The sequence below is a fragment of the Drosophila montana genome, unplaced genomic scaffold, assembly GCF_035044405.1.
Source record: "Drosophila montana isolate Dmon_TW-CO22-7 unplaced genomic scaffold, ASM3504440v1 contig_2081_1, whole genome shotgun sequence".
NCBI classification, from domain to species: Eukaryota; Metazoa; Arthropoda; class Insecta; order Diptera; family Drosophilidae; genus Drosophila; species Drosophila montana.
The window spans coordinates 896,744-914,880 of NW_026996991.1; the positions used below are offsets into that span (position 1 = coordinate 896,744).

Below are 18,137 nucleotides of genomic sequence, written 5' to 3' on the forward strand. Positions count from 1 at the left end.
AGTGGCCAATAAAAGTAATTTGCAGACAAAAACAAAGCCAAGCGAAGCAGTGCAAAGGAAAGCGCCAAAAACAAACAGGCAAAAACAATGTCAATGCACGCCAAAAAAAAAATATATATATATATATATATGTATAATAATAAGAAAGAAGCAGTAGGCAAAGACAAGAACAAGCAAAGCAGACGACAAAAGCAACAACAATGGTCGAACCTAAGCACGCAAAAGGCATGGGCGGGGGGCGACGCGTCGTTGGCAGTGTTGTAAATGTCAGCTCGAGTTAACGGAGCCACGCGGAACACACACGCAACGACAGTAACAACAACAACAACAACAAATTAAATATTTTGTTGTGCAGCGCCAGGCAACAGCCACAACAAAATAACAACAACAAACAGCAGACAGCGGCACCTGCTGCTGTTGCGAGGTTCTATGCCAACCGTTTCGTTGCGCTCCGACATATCTGTCTGTCTGTTCGTTAAGTTGCTTTTGTTGTTATTTTTGTTGATGTTGCTTAGCTCCTGGTCGCGTGGCAGAGACACTTGACGCTCAGTTCGACTGACTTACCCCTCACGTTCGTTGCCGCTTCCTCTGCTGCTGCTGCTGCTGCTTCTGCTTGTGCTGCTCCTGCTTTGATTTTGCTGTCAAAATGTAGGCTGCGGGGCTTAAAAGGAACACAGAACTAAATCCGCGGCGGCCTTACAACAATAACTACCAGTAAAAATAAAACACACACTACACAACACTAAGGCAAAGAGCGCGCGCGCTGTTAGCAGGCGTTGTAGTATTTGTTTGCACACTGTTTAAAATTTACTCAACTTGAAATATTCACGGCTATTAATCTGAAATTTATGCTTATTACATTTAATTTGCATTTATATTTCACACATTTTGCCGACGAAGGCGAAGCAAAACGCACAGCTGACTGTGATTCTCCTGCTGCTCTTGATTTTGTGGGATTTTCACGCGCCCTCACAACCATAGACACGAAACACGTACGCGCGCACACACACACACAGCAGCTGCACCTGTGTGCGAGAATTGTCGTGATGAAAATATAGAAATGCAACGTTACGCTCTGCACACGCCCCACTTCCAACTGTTTCAACGGTCAAAATACGACTGACTGAGCGCAGCGCGACGTCTCGAACTTGTGTGAGATGAAACGGTTCGCTTGCGCCGGCTAACCGTTGGTTGGCAACGCCAGCCTACAACATGTCGCGTTGACTTTGTTCGATGTGGGTGTATGTGTGTGTGTGTGAGTGAGTGGGTCAGTTTAGGATAAGCACTCGGTGATAAGAGGCCGCCGCTCTGCGGGCCGCGTCGCCACATTCATTTTGTCGCGCAAATGTCCCATGACGAAGGCGCCCGCATGGCCCAATGCTTTTTTCTATCTCGAAATGTAATAACAAAAGTGAATCCAATCGCTACTTTAGTTACTTTAAGTGCATGCTATAGTAAATACATTTCGCTTGAAATTCTATTTATTTATCTTTGGGTTATACTTAAGGGTGCACTGTAAAAAATATCAAAAAGTTTAGAAAATTTTAATCTTTTTTAGAATTCAATTCAATTTCAACACCAAGCTCTCTTGATATACATGCTCTCTCGTCATTTTATTTAATATAGCGGGTATAACCCGGCCTTGCCCGTGGCACGTATGTTATAAAATCAAAAAAGCTTTGAAAATGATTTTAAAACTGATCGGACGGGAATCAAACAACTTTTATGCAAATCGGAAAACTCCTAAAATTCACCAAAAAAATCTTTGAAATGCATTTTCCACCGAAGGAGTTTAGATTTTGCAAAAAGTGTGAAACACGTCTCAAATGATTTTTCGTATAGATCTTTGGAAAAAAATTTGAACACAAAACGTCATCCACCAAATCTTCTTTCGAAAAGTGTGAAACACCCCTTAAATGAATTTGAACAAAGATCTTTGAAAATAAGTTTGGGGCCGATCGGATGGTAAACAAAAAACTTTCATACAACCGTTTTCCGCCAATTTACCACTGTTGCGGGTGGAATTTCCCAAATCGCTGAAATACGTACTTATTAAGTTCTTATGAAGAGCTTTAAAAATAAGTTTGAAGCAAATCGGACACAACTTAAAACGCCGCCCAAAAAATCTTTAAATCGCATTCCCCCCGAAGAAGTTTGAATTCTGCGAAAAGTGAGAAACACGTCTCAAATGATTTTTCATATAGATCACTGGAAATGAATTTTAGCTCGAAACGTCACCCACCAAATCTTTGACCTCCATTTCCACCAAGGAGGAACGGATTTTTCGAAAAGTGCGAAACACCCCTCAAATGAATTTGAACAAAGATCTTTGAAAATAAGTTTGGGGCCGATGGGATGGTAAACAAAAAAGTTACATACAAACGTTTTTCGCGATTTTTCCACACTTGCGAGTGTAATTTCCCGAAACCCCGTCTTTACGTGCACCTACATCACATAAGGTATCTACAGTGAAAATTTCAGCTTCCTAGCTCTTACGGTTTGGGCTGTGCGTTGATCACCAATCAGTCAGTCAGTCAGTCAGTCAGTCAGTCAGTCAGTCAGTCAGTCAGGACAAACAGTTTTATATATAGAGATTGATTGTGGCTACATTCTATTCTATTTTAATTTTTTTTATATTTCATTTTAATTGAAAGCAAACGATTTTTTTTTTACTGTGCACAAAGGTAAGACAACTATCGCTGGAAGTAATTGAGTTGTAAGTCGTGCACTTAGTAATGTCATTCATAAATTACCAGAGTTTGGTGATAATGTCATAAAAGTCATTTGTTACCTTTTCTTATCACAGCTCAGAAGGTACGCGAAAATTGCATAAATTCTTTGATTGTGGTTTAAGTTAGGTATTCATTCTTTTCGTGACTAATTTAGTGACAGATAAGGTGACATGTTTAGGTACAATAGTAATGTGTTCAAAGCTTATGCGATTCAAAGAGCAGTTTCGGATTGATTCACTTATCTGCTAGGGAATTTTAAGTACTTTTGTGATTTGAAAATTTGGACCTTAGCCGTATTTTGATAAAGTTTGTACTCATTTAAATGCAACAAGCTATGTTCTCAGTGTAGAAAATTTTCAAGATAAATTCAAGAGGCATTTTTTTAAACGATATAACAATTTCTTAAATAATTAAAAAACAAATCATATTCTTCAATTCCGAAACTACTCATAAATTCATTTCATACTTCAACACAGCGCTGCCAACTTGTCTCATTAAGCTTGTAACCTGTTGTCAAGTGTTGGCCAGCGCTTCAAGCACGTTGGCTGCGCCTGCTCATCTCTGATGCAACACACAACAAAATTAGTTAATAGCCGGCATTGAGGATGTTTCGAACATGTTGCATGTGAAGCACTTGACGTTGTGAATGCACGTGGCTCATTTGCATTTGAGGTTGTGTTGTGGCTGCTACAGGGGAGGTAAAGGGTGATAAAGAGGGCATTTTTTATATTTTGTAGTTTAGAGGTAAACATATAATTGAACCGGTATGATTGCAAATGAACAAAAAACAAGTGTTTTAAAAGGTTTAAACGGTTAATTGTGTTTTATACTGGAAAAACATGCCCAACTATTTAATTTTTATAAATTATAGACAACCGTTTATTTATTAGATATTTAAGATAATTATCATCGGGTTTAAAACAAAGCCGCTTTAGCATAAAAAAAGCTTTATTGAAAAATATAGCATAATTAATTCTAACTGGAATTTCTAAACTTTAAGTGTTCTCGGGATAATCGAGTGGATCCAAACGAATTTATCTTTATTCAATAATAATAAAGAATAGAAATCCCCAAGCTTTCGACGTACATTCAATTTATCAGCTGCATCTCTGGCAAATGCACTTTTCAGATAATGTTCAAATCGATTTTTAGCACTTGCCAATTGGCTCAACTGGCCACAAATTGACAATTTTTGCCGCCATCAAAACTGCATTTGGACGGCAACAATTTCCGACGCTTTCCCGATCGCCCGGTCACCCAGTTAACGGCAGTTGCACTTTTCATTTGTTTGCATTTTCATTTTAGTAAGACAACCGGACCGGATCGGACCGGGCCAGACCGGGCCAGGAGCTGCAGCCGTCACCAAAGCCAAAGAGTTGCAATCAACTTCTTTTTTTTTAACTGAGCTTCAAAGTTTTCTACTGCTAGCAGTGAAAAATAGAAAAATAAAACAGAACTTGGCTCGAAACGAGTTCAGAGTTTTGCACTGTTTGCCGCCGTCTATTGATAAACTTGAAGTTTCGTATGCACAAGTGCATTTATTTTGCAAACATTTGCACCCATATCCTCCCCCCTGCCCTGACCCGGGCGTGACATCGGCGAATGGTGTTCCCTTTGTTTAGGAATAACTTGCGACGCCAACGTCTCCGTGAAAAGCCAGTGGAAATGAAGATGTTTTCCAGTTGGCAAGTGAAACCTCGTTTGACAAGAGTTTCACCAGGCTTCATTTGTCTTTCTTTTCTTTTTTTTTTTTTGGAACAATTGCGGAGTGTTTGGCTTGGCTTCCTCAACCTCTCATTTGGGTCAAGTCATTTTGGGTTTTCCAATTAGAGTGGAGTGGGGGCAGCTTGAAATGGAATGTTTACTTTTTGAAAAATGCAGAGAAAAGCTTGCAGCTAAACATACACATTCCACTCTATTGAATGAATGCTTTGTTATGCACACATATCGATTACATGTCGATATATTCCAGCTTCAAAATAATGAAATGCACACAAAATGTATTATTTGCGTAACTATATAGATCACAAATCTATTAATTCAGGCTACAAAATAATCAAAAACTCACCAGTAGGGTTGGCTGGTTTTCTGGTGTAATGTGTCGATATACACAAGTATATCGATAAGATTTCGATTAATTCGGGCTTTAAAATAATAGAACGCTCACCACTGGAGTAAGTTGTCTTTCTGTGGCATTAGCTGACTGCTCTGTTATATGTATATATCGATGATATGGAAGATTTGTTATTTACAATTATCGATAACATATTGAAACATTCGGGCCACAATACAATGTAAAACTTACAGCTAGCCATAAGCTTACTAAGTTCTGTTTCCTATATATCGCTAGAACTTCGGTAAATTCTGAGAACGTTTTAGCAAAGTGTACAATCGTTTATGCCATCGATAACATATCGAAACACAAGTTCGTTATATTACTTTTCCTTTTTCGAATTGAAGCCTATGCATATGGCTTTTTGGCCAGCTGCGGTTGCTTCTACCTGATTTGGTGCTGCCAATTTGCTGGCCAATTGAAAATTCAATGCACGCCCCGGACAAAAACTCATTTGCAACACTTCACGCAATGCAGGCGATTTCGATTTAGCCAAGATCAAGGGCGATAATAAAGAGCGCGGCGCATTGCAGCGAGGCATCGCGTTGCGTTGCGTGCCGCACCGCGGCACAGCGGCTATAAATAGCAGCGGCAACAGCAACTTGCCTCTTATCCCAGCTGGCTGATCTTTACGCAGCAGCAGCAGCAACAACAGCAGCAACAACAACAGCAGCAGCAGCAACAGCAACAGTAACAAACAACAACAACATTCCTTTCGACATTTAATTAACGATCGCGATTGCAATCAATGCAGCGCGTCTTGCGCCCAGCCACGCCCCTGAATCGCATCGCCTGCCCCTGCCCCTGCCCTACGCTGCTGCTCGCTGTGAATGAGCCGAGTGCAACGGCTGTTGCCGCATTTGGTGGCCAGTTAGCCACAAAGCTGACAAATACTGTAATTAATTTTAATTGCAGCGATTGGCGCCCGCTTTCCGTCTCATTAAAGTTCTGCCTTTGGGCCCATTTGCAGCCCAAAAACATGCCGGAGATGAGTCCAAGCTGAAGTCCTGCCCATAGACAGACGTTTTCTATCATAACCGGATACAAGAACAAGCCGGAGCCATAAGCAGCGAGGACAACAACAACAACAGCCACAACGTTTTGGTACGTGTTTTTGCACCTAATTGCAGGCGTGTCGCCTACGAATGTTGCCACGGGGGAGGGTGCCTTAGGAGAGAGGAGAAGGGGGTGGGGGCAAGCTTAATGCAGCCTTCTTTGCTGCTGTTGTTGCTCTCTGCATAGCCTTAGAATTGTGTGAATCAACTGTAGCGAAAGCAATAAACTGTCGAGCAACAGCAACAGAAGTAACAGAACTCGACTTGCAGATACCCTGCAGCCTGTCATATACATACATTACAGGCACACATCTGCCTTTCCCTGACCTTGTACTATGTAAATTGCATTCCTAAATAATTTATTACCCGATCTTAATGTTCTTATCCAGGCTTTAAGATATCTTTCAAATGTTTATATATGCCAAAAATGTATTATTGACCTATCCCTGTCTCTGTCGTAAGTTCAAATAATATGCGAGATGTGCTCAAAACTCCAAATTTAAAGAGTCTAGCTCCCTTAGACTCAAAGATAGACTGACAAGCACGCATACAGACTTAACTTTTTATGAGATCTCAGATCTCGTCTGCCTAGTTGATAAATGTGCAAAACAGCCAATATACCTTATTCGCAAAGGTACGAGGTATAACACTCATTGAAAGACGTTTCTTGGTCCGTTTCTGGCATTGCTCAAGTGCAATAACAATATAAAATACTTTTAGTATTCAGTTCATTGAACGTGCACAAATCCAATTAGATTTGCCACACACATACACACAAACATAACTAACACTCATACAAGCAGGCAAATGGCATTCACACACACACAACAGTGGCTGCAAAAAATCATAGCATACTTCTGTGCGCCTGCAAATTTTGCTAGTCAATTTGCCAGTTGCACAACTTCTGACTCTGTGTGTGTGCATGTGTGTGTGTGAGTCAGTATGCCAAAAGTTAAACTTTCCTAGCAAATTACTGCGTAGTTAATGCTGCAATGCCGAATATTGATTTTAACAATTATATTCGCCGACATATTTCATTGCTGTTGACTCTTTTATGCCCTAACAAAGGCGACAACTGCTTTAGCAGCATCAAACGATTTGTTACAGCAAAATTGTGAAATATTAAACATTATTTATTGCGTGTCTGAGCGCAAGAGAGTAAATGAGAGCTATAGTTTCTCTTAGTTAAGATACGTTACACTAAGCTTACTTTATTAATGTATTTACTTATATGATTTCTTAGGGTTCAACAAATTATGTTTTAGATTTTATTTATACGCTGTACAGTTAGTTTAAGTTTAAGATACACCAAAAGTAACACAAGACTCGGTTTCCTTGAAAGCCCTTTAGAATGGAATGAAGGCGTACTCTAGATTTTAATATATTTATTTATATACTATCTTCAGTCTATTTAAAGCCGAATCCTAGAATAGATGCATAGGCGTGTCAAGAGATGTTTAATAATATTATATCTAACGCTTCTTTAGCCACTTTCGCTTTCTATTTTAATAATACTTTGTTAATATAATAATAAATAAAGACTGACTTATATTGTCTTACAAATCTAGAACTTTTTTATAATTTGCAAGCGTATTTAAAGTTCATGCTTATGATTTTTGTTTGTGCAACAATTTATCAATGAATTTGGCTGACTGCACGGCCAATTAAGCGGCTTAATTATGCAGCATATTTGTATGCATAACGCATTAAAGTAAAGAAAAAATAAGAGGAATGCGCTTTAAAAAGTTTAAGTCGAAATAAAACTAATTAATTGAATTTATATACATGAGACATGCCAATCGAGAGATATTCCCTCAATATGAGTTATTAGGAAGAAATAACAAAAGCCACAAAGCTGCCGCATAAACAAAAGTTAGCAACGCCATAAAAAAAAAAAAACGAAACGAAAAAAGTTGCCAGATTTTTGGGGGAAAAAGAAGAGGGAAAACTTTTGCAAACACACAAGCAGACAATTAAGAAACCATAAACACATGCTGCCAAGGATAACGGAAGCGGGAAACGTTAGCTAGGGGAATAGTGTGCGCACACACTCACACACAAATATTTCCAAAAAATGGCAGCCAAAAGTTACGATGCGCAATTTGAAAAACAGTAAATAAGTCGCGACGGAAGCGGATGAGGAGCAAACGAAGGATATGCGCTGCCAGGACACGTAGCTGGCGCAGAGTCACGAAAGGATTTGCATATGAGCAGCTCTTGTCGAGAGAGAGAGAGAGGGGGAGACAAAGAGAGAGTGAGATAGAGAAAGGGAGAATATGTATATATGAGCAGGCAATGACATGACTTGGCAGCAATTTCTATTTGTATGCTGCAATCCGCCACCCGCCGCCCATCGCCCGCCTCCGCATACCAAATGGATTGTGACAAATGTGCTTGGCAGAATAAGGGGCGTGACCGGACAGGTGTTTTGCGGTAAAAGTGCCGAAGGTGTGAGTGAGTCGAAGGCACGCGCTCAACTCCCAACTGCAACTGAATATGACGCAAATTTATGAGAATTGAGTTTTTTATATTATATATTGAATATTGCAAGCAACTTACAGTTTGCCAGCTTGCCGACAAATTGCATAAAAAAAGTTTATCACAGAGTGACAAAAGTCTGTCCACTTAAGAAGATTTCCCTTTTGGAAGGCACGGTGGGAAAAGTCTTTCAACTTAAGAAGACTTGCCTTTCAAAAGGCTGTTTATAAGCGGCTTTGAAAAATGGTGCACGATTTTTTACTTATTTTGATAGATATATATATAATAGATATTATATGTAGATATTAAATTAATAGATTTACAATTTGTAAAATTAATTCAACAGAAAATGAATAAGCATCTGTAAGAACTAGACGGAAAATTGTACATAAATTTTGGCGTATATTGTATTCATCTAAGAAACAATTCAAAATGATGCAGTCTCCATCAAAGAACGCACTAAAATGAATAAGAAATGTGGAATAAATATAGAAGATTTCTTAAACTTTGTCCATTTGTGAAACCGTGGCGTCTATATAAGACGCCACCAAACATGTTATAGCCAATATACACTCAAATTCCTGGCAAAATAACTCAAAAAACAAAAAACCTATAAACAATAATATTCAGAAGACAAATCTCAAACAAAATATCCTCGTGTATCGCATAGTTACACAGATTCGGAAGGCAGGATGAAGAATTTTATAGAGCATATTTTGATAGAAAGCTACCAGTCAAAACATTTCGTATTTAATGCATTTTTATAATTGGATAGACACATTCTTTTAGAAAACTTGATGCATGTTCGGGTTTGTGGTACTCAAATTTGGCTGTGCGCTTGGTAAAGCTGTCAATCTAGATTAGAGCTCCATATGCGCATAGCGTACATGATCTGTTGTAAGGCGTGCACACACTCACCTACATAGTTGCCCTAGTATTACAGGTACATAGAGAACGAGAGAGAGAGTGAAGGAGGTAGGGAGGGAGGTAGGGAGGGAGGGAGGATGACTAAGCAACTGGCTCAGTGTCCTTGCAGTGGCATCGCAATCATAATTAGTATCCTGTACGGACATGTGTATGATGCATCTGCTGCAGCTCAACTTGTTTATGTACCCGTTGCTGGAGATGCCCCATACACACACACACACACACACACACCCAACCACACCCACACCCACACCCACACACACACACACACACACACACACACACACACACACACACACACACACCCACACACACCCACACACACACACACCCACACCCCTCACAGAAAGGGCGACAGAGATGTCCTGCTTTGTTAGCCGTTGATATATTGACTTTTAAGCCAACGGCGGCCTGTTGCAATTTCAGCAGGCGAGGCAGCCGCTTAAAGGAAATCACATGAATAATTCGAGGCAATTTCGAAGGTGCCTGCAACACTGCCGGCGCATCCGGTGACTCCTCTGCTCGCCAGGACATCATTAAAGTGTAAAAATAGCATTAGAGCTCGTCAGCTCGGCAGGCTGAGAGGCTTAATTACAGCTTGGACCTCAATTAAAGCGCACTGGGGAAATAGAGTTGGAAAAAGTGATTCGAGCAAGAGGAAGAGCACAAACATTTTCATTTGGTCAAAACACGACAACGACAACGACGACAACAACAACAACAACGGCAGAGCTGATGATAATGATGATGATAGCCATAAAACACCTTGGCTAATTTGCGCAAATTGTTTTCAGTTGCAGCTGACGAGCGATAAGTGAGCAAATGGCTTTGTGGGGGGAGAGTAAGTGGACACAAAGCAGTTGGTATAAAATGGAATGGAAATGGTGTTGAAGGAGAAGAGCAAGGTGATATGAAATAAGCTATCAAAGAATAGTTATAATAGAAAACAATATTATCAGGCTCTGTCCGGGCAAGAGAGGATAGAGAGTAAGAAAAGAAAGTAAATAGATAGAGTAGGACACAGCAGTTGATAAAAAATAGAAAGGAATATAGTACTTAAGAATAAAGTCAAAGAGAAACGGAAGGTAATATCATGAAAAAAGTTATCAAAGAATAGTTATAATCAGAGACAGGAGAGAGTTATAACAAGAGATGGAATAATTAAAATGGGCAATTTATAGAGCAGGACACAAAGCAGTTCGTATGGAATGGAATGGAAATAAAGTTGAAGAAGAAGAGCAAGGTAATATCATGAAAAAGTTATCAAAGAATAGTTATAATAGAATAAAATATTACAAGGCTCTGCTTGGGCAAAAGAGGAGACAGAGTGAGACTCAATAGTAAAATATAGAGGATATAATGGAATAGAGAATGGGAAAATAAAGTTAAAGAAGAGGAAGGTAATATCTTGAAATAAGTTCTCAATATGATTACCAAGCCTTGTCCGGGAGTGAGAGAGTGAGTGAAAGAGCAATTCATAGAGCAGCACACAAAGCAGTTGGTATACAACGGAAAGGAATAAAGTATAGGCAAACAAAGTTAAAGAAAGAAGCAAGATTATTTAATAAAATAAGTTCCCAATATAAGCAACAAGTATTACGAGGCTTTGCCCAGGAAAATGTTATTTTGATTCCAAGTTAAATCAGTTATGATCCCAAATTTACCATGCATCAATATATAAATATGTATATACATATATAAGACGCAGTTTTTAAAGATTAAACTCTAGCAATGCAGTTTTTAGCCATTTTACAGAGTTTTATTTTGCAGCTTTTGGTGAGGGAGGGGCCTGCTGAGTCAGCCCGATTTCGTTGTGCCTTGATCCATTTAGGGAATTTTCCACGCATCGCGACGCACGTAATCGAAAAACTGAACCGAGCAATGTGCAGCTGTGACCATGGGATAAGGGCAGGCGGGGCAAGGGAGAATAGCAGCCAGAAGGATTTGCAGCGGAGCTGCTGCTGGCAGTCGCCAACACATGACGCTAATGGAACCAACTAGCTGCCGGCATGGGTTCAAGCTATTCACTATTCCACACACCCTCATTCCACTCTCCCCCGCCTCCCCCGCAGCACACCCTCTGAAATACCCCGCTGCCCAGCCAAGGCTGTCGCAATAAATTTGCAGCGCCAAAGTGATAATGAAAGTGTTTCCTTCCGTTTTGGGCCAAGCACAGTGCCAAGGCACAATATAAAAAAAAAAGTCAAAAAGAAACCTTGAGGGCGAAAGAGTGAGAAAAACAAAGGAGTTGGGCAGACATAATGAGCGCACACTGAATGCTCTTCCTTTCTTGAAAGCCTTAGTTGAACTCATGAAAATGGCATAGAATAGCGCTATAAGAGATTGGGACAAGCAAGAGCACATGTGCGAAAAAGCGAGAAAAACACTTGCTCGTGTACAATGAGACAATCTAATAGTGAGGAAATATTACCAAAAGCCTTTAAGTAATATCAGAGTTTATATTTATGTAAGTATGTTCTAAATAATGTGCTGCTAAGCGCTCACTTATTGAGTATCATCAATTTTGAATCATTTTATTAAATAGCTTGCTTTATCTGCCTTCCACACTCGCCATGCCCAAAATGCAAGAAGTGTGCAAGTGAAACTAGCGACTGGCTTCTTGCGACCGGCTACTGGCGGCAACGAGGCGTATGCGCAACGCGCCAAGCGCTGCTGCCATGTGCCACCTGCCCACTCATCACTTGGCCACCAGCCGCCTCGTGCCGGTCCCTGCTCCGGTCCGGCTGCTGATGCTGCTGCTGCACGCTTCGCTCCGTTCGCTTGGCTTGTTTATTGTTTTCCGCTCAGCGAGAAATTCAATTTCGATGGCAAACAAACACACGGCAAACAACAAATGAAACGCAGCAAATGCGCCAATTGCATTCTATGTAAATCTTGCCAAAGTGTACCGGCGAAAGAGTGAGAGAGAGTAGGGAAAGGGAAAGGGTGAGAAAGACCCCGCCACGCTAAGCAGTCGCTTAATTGTGCGCTTTAACTAAACGCTGGCCAGTTGCAAAACAGTTGGAAACAGTTAAAGTTGCACCCCGCGCCACAAGCCTTCGGGGAGGGGCCAGCACGGTAGAAATATAAAAACGCCGTAAAGCGCAATTTGCCGGCTGAGGCAAGTGCAAAGTTGCGCTGGACCCAGCCAAGGGATTGATAGCTACACAGTAAAATATGTGGCTTTTTATTTGCTAGGGCCTTGAATTTAAACTATATTTAAGAGAAATTTAAACTCTGCAATTTAAGTCTAAAATGTTTAGTTTTTGGACTTAAAATTAAATAAAATAATATAACTTCGCGCTCCTACATTAGAATATTATTCTCTGTTTGGCTTTAATAGTAAGCAAATGATAAATCCTTGGTTCTTAGGCAGTTTTAATTGATATCATATCCAAGTTTTTCAGCATCTCATTTAAATTAAAATAAATTACTTAGTTAAAATATAAATATTAATATATTTTGAAATAGAAGAAGGCTTCCTTAGAGGTATATATATTAAGGATCAGCACGGAGAGCTGAGTCAGTCAAGCCCGATCTTCCCATCTTTCTGTCCGCCTATTTAAGAGCATCGGACTTGGCAACTACCCAGCTTGAGACTTGAAGTTCGAAATACAAGCTCTCATAGACTCTAAGCAAAACCAGATTATGTTTTTTTGATCAGCCTCAGCCTATTTTCGTAATATCGATAAATACCGATTATGAGAAAAGCCTTACCCTTTAAGCATAATCCGAGACTTTGAAGAGCTGGCTACACCAAACTTGGTAGGTAGATTCCAATACCACACACTGATTAAAAATGTTTCACGAATTGAAAAGCTATTTTCAAAATAAAATTTTGTACAGTGCACTTTGTAGATGGCAGACTGAAGGCTGCTCCCTGGTCACAAAATGGCTGTCCGCTAGTTTTAGGTTTCTCGCTGCACTCCACCCCTCTTTCCATCTCACTCGCCCTCTCACTTTTTTTAGCGTATTTCTCAAGTTTCTTTGTTGCTTTGTTTGCGTGACATTTTTCGCCAGCTACGTAAAGTTGCATTCTAGACGCTCGAGGGCGTCCCGCCTGCCCTGGCCTGTCCAGAGGCGTGGCAAGCAGCATGCAAGGGCGAGGCAACTATGACAAAAGATTGCAGTGCCAAAAGTTTGCTGCAACGTTAATTAATTTTGCCTGAGCTGAAGCCTGAACTCTCCCGTGGCCGGGGCCAAGTGGTTTCCCCAAAAACTCTTAGAGCACTGCATTTGTGAGGTGCTTATGGAGTGCAACTGTCGCATGGCCATGGGATAGGGAGTAGGGGCAAGGCAAATAGATGAGAGTGTGTCTCAAAATTTGTGTTGGGTTAAAAAATAATAATCATAAATTAAGGTTGAGCTTGCCTTCTGTGATGAATAGTGTTTTCCTCTGTTATCTATCTCTGTTTGACTTTATGAGAAATACCTTTATTGTTTTTATTTATTTATTATTTTTATTGAAAAAAGAATTGGGCCCTTCCAACCCCTAGTTCTTTTCTGTATCTCACTAATAACAACCATGGAAAATTTATATATATTCGTATTATGAGGAGAAATGCTATGAATTTTAATGAGTGTATTCACTAGCTGTTTAATTTGGTTTTTATCGAATTGCAAAGAAAATGCCTAAAATAATTATATTTGAAATTAATTTAAGCTTGGTTTTGTTGACAAGATGATATATACCAATAATAAAAATAATTACATATTATTTATTTTAATTTTAATTATGTATATTAATTTTCATAAGGTTGAATCTCAGATATCCTATTGACATAGTTGTTTTACTCAACTCGGCTCTTGAATTCTATTAAGTTTAATTCATACTATTCAGAATTCAACTCGAAGTCTTGAAAATGTATAATATTAATCAACAATTTATTTTATATTTTCGAGAATAACATTTTCAGCCTGTTAAAAGCCTTGCACAACATTTCGATATAATTTGTTAACTGCAGGGAATAAGGCCTCGCTCAGCTGTCAATTAAGAGCAATTACTTAAATTTTTAAAAACCGTTTTATGTTTAAAAGCAGTTTTCAATATTTAAGCGTATTTTTTATTTTACCACAAACCGATGCTGAAACTGAATTTGACCCCACTTGAAACACGAATATTTTGTCAGCATTGCCGCAACCTGATTAAATGCACCCCGAAATAACAAATTGAAATGCATGTAAAATTCGTCGTCGAAGTCGGGGATGCACGCCGGGAAAAAAAGAAAATAAACAGACAAAGAAGAGTGTTGCATTGTGGTAACCGACTGCGCCATACTCTGTACACAGCATAAAAACAAATAATGTTTCTTTAGGTTGAGTTCTATATAGAATGTTGAACATATGATAGATGTGTAAAATATATATGTAAATGTAAATATAGCTAATATCCGTCGAGAAGTCTTATTGGCTTCATGATGCTAAAACTGTACCCCAACTCAGTGACTTTCTTACTGTGACTAGGGAATATAGCTCTCACATTTGAACCAATCTCATATCCAACATTTGATATAGCTGTATGATTTATAACTCCTGCTCCTGATATAGATTTGGCCGAGATACACGCTTCATGGTAGGCATATTCGGAAATGCACTCGGATATATGGTAAACTGCATGTAACAGTCGGACAGACAGTGCACACAACCTATATCCCTGCATTCTATACATTTTAAACAGAGTGTCAAAAGTAAACAACTTGTTAAAGCAAGTGGTATAAATTTACACGCTGTAGGGCTTTTAGCGCATGCCACAGCTCCATTTTATCCCCGTATTTTACCATCGTTAAACCGGTCAAAGCCGCAATCGATACTCCCGACTCCCGACTCCTGACTCATGACTCCTGACTTCCTTCACCCGACCTTTGACTCCTGATGCCTGGACTCCCGACTCTGTTAGCGGGTGAGTTTAGCTCAGGGTATGCTGGTAATGATGGCCATTAGGAATGTGTTGGTAATTAGGGGAAATGTCTCTTTCAGATTGACCTCAGCGCCCCCTCCCAGCACTGCCTCCAAATAGCACCCGCGGCGGGCACACTTTGTGCGCTCTCCGTTGCGACCTTATGCTAATGAGAAAAGTGAATTGTTTGAATAGGTTGTTTGTGGTTCCAGCTGTTTGCTGTTGTCGTTTTATTGTTGCTTTGCCTGGTAGCTTGTTGGCGGCAAAAGTGTTTTGCCTTTGCCGCTTTATGACATGTTTAACCAACAACAGGACACTCCAATGTCCAGTTGCCGTCGACGTCGTCGTCTGCCATTGATTGATGCAGCATCAGCCCAGAGCAAAAACTGCCAGCAAACAACTTTATTTAAAGCGGCATTCATGAAATATTCATGTTGCATGCAACAACAGCAGCAGCAACAACAACAACAACAACAGCGACAATCGCTGCCTGACAGGACAATGGCGAACAGCTTCCCACAGCGTGGCCATAAATTGTTGAAACTTTTGCTGCTATTCAGAGTTGATAAAAATGCAATTGATCTAGCTGTACATATACACATATATACAGAATTATAATGACCATAATTCATGCACGTATTATTATGTGCCTTCAGGCATTCGGTAGCAAGAAACTTTTATTGAACTCCCTTGAAGTTAACTAAAACTTAAGAAAAGTTTCGCGTGCTTCAAAAACAGACTATCGCAAGAGTAAGCCTCAGTGTGAGGTAATTGTCACACAAATTTCCAGGCTAATCGCAAAATGTTAAGGATATCGCATCAAAAGAAAGTTGAAAGTGATTGAGAGAGTAAAAAAGAGAGAGAGACAGAGACAGAGACAGAGAGAGAGAGAGAGAGAGAGAGAGAGCATTAAGAAGCTATAGAGCTACGGCTTAAGTCACTTCAGTCTATAAAAGAGATCACACAATTCTGAATACATGGAAAAAATAGTTGTGCAAACGTTAAGGATATCGCACTAAAAGGAAGTTCAGAGTATGTGAGAGCAAGCGAGACAAAGTCAGAGAGCACATGGAGAAGCTACAGAGCAGAGGCTTATGTCCACTTCTTCATTTCAATATATAAAAGAGCTCAACATTTCCTAAAAACAGTTATGCAAACGTTAAGGATAGCGCATAAAGAGGAAGTCAAGAGTGTGTGTGTGAGAGAGAGAGACATAGCGCGGATGAGCGCATACCTACACAACTTAAGCTAAAGTACTAAAGAATTTCACAAAATTCCGATTAGACAGCGAAAGCAGTTGTGCAAACGTTAAGGACAGCGCACAAAGAGGAAGGGCAAATTTTAATGCGTTCAAATTAACCAAGAAAAGAGATGTTAAAAGCACCATTTACATAAAGTGTTAACTCTGTCTAAACTTACAGACGTAACACCTCAATCTGCAAATTTTCATTCACTTTGCAAAGGTGCAAGGATTAAGTTATACAAAATGCTGGTCATCAATCTTAAAGGGTCATCAGCATGTTAAATACGGCCATGATCTCAGTCCATTTTCCGAATCGCCTTTAACATATTTTCTGCTACACTTGCTTGCCTATACATCTTTTTAGCTAAAAACGCCTGCTGCTCTTCAATATGTTACTAGAAAAACCCGCAACTGCTGCCTGCTTGCCTGCCTGCCGCCTGATCCACTTCAGCCGTTTTGACCATTTATTTGGTCAGCTTAAGATTGACCCACATCTGGCAGAGCTTAGGTTACCAATTTTATATGCGTTGTTTGCCCAACTCACAGCCTGATGTCCGACTGGCAGCCTGTTAGTCACTTTAATGCCCAACCACGTACCGACCTTGTGGTCATCAGCTTTAACTATTCGTTCAGACGAGAGTGCATTGGAAAATATTATCGGGCACACAAACTATAAATTGGCTTAAGCCAACCAGCTGAAAACTTGCCCAACATCCTATAGCTAACAAAAATCATGTGTGTGTGTGTGTATGTATGTTTGCCTTAAAAGTTGCCTCCAGCAGCTACCAAAAAGTGCCGAGCCGTGGAGGAGGAGAAGACCAAACAGCAGAAAGACGAACAACGTTTGACATTTCTGAACTTTCAAGCACTCAAGTTGCAGTTAGCCATTATTGTACCCCATACCCATTGAAAATAGGAAAACAAGGGTATATTTAAGTTGTGAAACTGCATGTAACTGGCCAAAGGTGGAACTTTCTCGGTAAGCGTCCCAGTTCCTTTTTAAAATTAGTATCTATACACATTTGAATCTCGATTTAAAGCCCTGTTCATTTCATAACATTCCATCAATCCACACAAAAGTTATTGAATTTAGTTTAAAAAAACAGGGTATCTCCTAATCGAGCATTGTCGACTGGGGCACTCCTGCTGGCTGTTGTTTGTCCCAAAGTTTTTGCAAACAATAATGTTTTGCATTTGATTTGCAATAATTTTCTTTTTGGCTAATTTTTTACATGACATTCACTTGTCAAGTGCAAGTTTTCCCAATGACGCCGCATGACTTTTACCGAAAGCTAAAGCCAAATGACAACCAGTTTTTTTCCCAGCATAAATTACAATTGGCCAGGCCTAATGCTTGCGTTAAGTCTTTAAACTGTTTTTGACGTTTTTTCTTGGCCATAAAAGTAACATTATATCATGACGCAAAAACTAAGAAAACTTTTACTTGATATGACAGCTATTGCGCACTCATCATGTTATTTACACAGTAAAAACTTTTGATTTAAATTTTAAACTGTTTTTATGCTTGCCATCTAAAACGGGTACATAATTGACTTTAAACTAAATGCTTTTGGAATTTAACATATTTTAGTGAAAAAAAGTGATTTCCTGTGGCTATGTTCGAGTTTAAAATAAGAAAAAACTTTTAAAAAAGGCATTTCATTAATTAAAAATAAACTTTAGTAAGCAGCGA

At 39.6% G+C, this 18,137-nt stretch overlaps 1 protein-coding gene across 3 annotated transcripts in view; it reads right to left on the reverse strand.

The window, feature by feature from the left end:
* Positions 1–1,103, reverse strand: part of Pgant9 (polypeptide N-acetylgalactosaminyltransferase 9) — a 71,352-nt gene extending 70,249 nt beyond the window's left edge. For 2 of the 3 annotated variants that reach the window (XM_064680132.1, XM_064680130.1), the window contains exon 1: positions 565–1,103. The gene's annotated coding sequence lies outside the window, so the exon portion shown is untranslated. The remainder of the gene's footprint in view (positions 1–564) is intronic. The other variant, XM_064680133.1, reaches the window with a different exon arrangement.
* Between the last annotated feature and the right edge of the window lie 17,034 nt (positions 1,104–18,137).